The following is a 1,867-nucleotide window of genomic DNA, read 5'->3' as shown; positions in this document are numbered from 1 at the left end:
AAAAAAAGGAAAGAAAAAAAAAAAGTCGTATTTAGAAACGAGATGAAGTCCTTAGACATAAATATGTTTGGAATAGCGATTTTTTCGGGTTTTGCTCCCCGAAAATCAGAAAAAGAAGGATGTGAAATGAGAAACTGAGAAGGAAAGGAAAGGAAAGGAAAGGAAAGGAAAGGAAAGGAAAGGAAAGGAAAGGAAAGGAAAGGAAGAAAAGAAAAGAAAAGAAAAGAAAAGAAAAGAAAAGAAAAGAAAAGAAAAGAAAAGAAAAGAAAAGAAAAGAAAAGAAAAGAAAAGAAAAGAAAAGAAAAGAAAAGAAAAGAAAAGAAAAGAAAAGAAAAGAAAAGAAAAGAAAAGAAAAGAAAAGAAAAGAAAAGAAAAGAAAAGAAAAGAAAAGAAAAGAAAAGAAAAGAAAAGAAAAGAAAAGAAAAGAAAAGAAAAGAAAAGAAAAGAAAAGAAAAGAAAAGAAAAGAAAAGAAAAGAAAAGAAAAGAAAAGAAAAGAGGAGAAAAGAAAAGAAAAGAAAAGAAAAGAAAAGAAAAGAAAAGAAAAGAAAAGAAAAGAAAAGAAAAGAAAAGAAAAGAAAAGAAAAGAAAAGAAAAGAAAAGAAGTCTGTAACCCTCCTCTCTTCCTGCCCAGAGGTTTCTGAGCCAAGCATGACTTTGCTGCACCTACTAAGGCTGGTACCTCGCTATAAATGCTGGGTTGCGGTTTACCTTGTGTCCTGCACGAGAAATAAATACCCAGGGGCAGCAGCATCCTAATATGATGTCCTTTGGCCCTGGAGTACCAGACCAGAGGTCGTCGCGATCTGTAAAAAGTACCTTTTTTCAAAGCAAGACCATTTCCCCGACCACCTCCCACCAGCCGATTGCCTTCACCCTGTGCCGGGATGTGTATTGAGAGAGAACGGGGAAAGATTTAATTTTCCTTTGGGAGATGCAATTACAGCAGAAATACTGCAGGAGAGGCACACTCTCAGACTCTGGCTTCTCAGTATCTCATTATTTATTACAAATGTAGCAAACATTGGGAGTCTACAACCAGCTTAGAGTGCTCATAAATTAGAGGCTGTAGGACTACTTTAAAAAAAAAAAAAAAAAAGAGAATCAAGATCCAAGTTTGCAGACGCCTGCTTGGAGAAAAGGGGGAAATAAGAGAGAGAAAGGCAGATTCGGGGTGATTTTCGATAGCCCAGACGCGGAGAGGAAATGTCCGCCCGTCCCCCTCAGGTGGGGCAGTGGGACGAGTCCTGCCCCGTTGACAAACCGCGGTCCAGACCCTGTGAAGAAGGGAATTAAAAGGAAAAACGTGTGGGAACAGCTGGAAATTATCCTGGGGAAGGAGAAACCTTTCGCTGCAGATAGACCTCTGGCAATGGATGGGGAGTCCCCCGCGCCGCGGGCCGGTGCGGGGTGCCCAGGAGGGGAAGGTGTTCCTTCTTCCTCTTCTTCTTCCTCCTCCTCCTCCTCCTCCTCTTCCTTTCCTGCCCCCGCAGTCAGGGCCCGCTACCACCCCGGGGGATTCCTCCCGAGGGTTTCTAACGCCGCACCGGGACCCTCCAGAGTGCCGCCTCCGCCTGGGAAAGCGATGCCTTTCCCACTCCCTCCTGCCGGCTCCCACCGGTGACGAAAAACCCTCGGGACAAGTCCGTGGGCTCCTAGGCTAGCGTTTGCCCGCCGAGGGGTGCATGCCCTCTCCTCCCGTCAGGGAAAGCCCCCCCCCGGCAGGGACCCACCAAAGCAATTTTTGCCCCATCCCACCCATTCCGGGCTGGTACCGGAGGTGGGATTGGGGAAGGGGGACCCCCGAAACGACAGCCAGCGGCAGCCCCCCGGGAGCTGGCAGGAGAGCCGGTGCCCAGCGCAAAGCCT

At 46.2% G+C, this 1,867-nt stretch overlaps 1 protein-coding gene across 1 annotated transcript in view; it reads left to right on the top strand.

Moving 5' to 3' along the window:
* Nucleotides 1–1,867, top strand: part of NRN1 (neuritin 1) — an 8,096-nt gene that overhangs the window by 5,250 nt on the left and 979 nt on the right. The window lies entirely within an intron of this gene.

The sequence above is a fragment of the Charadrius vociferus genome, unplaced genomic scaffold (genome assembly GCF_000708025.1).
Source record: "Charadrius vociferus isolate BGI_N301 unplaced genomic scaffold, ASM70802v2 scaffold375, whole genome shotgun sequence".
In the NCBI taxonomy this organism is placed as follows: Eukaryota; Metazoa; Chordata; class Aves; order Charadriiformes; family Charadriidae; genus Charadrius; species Charadrius vociferus.
This window is presented reverse-complemented; position numbering and strand designations above follow the sequence as displayed.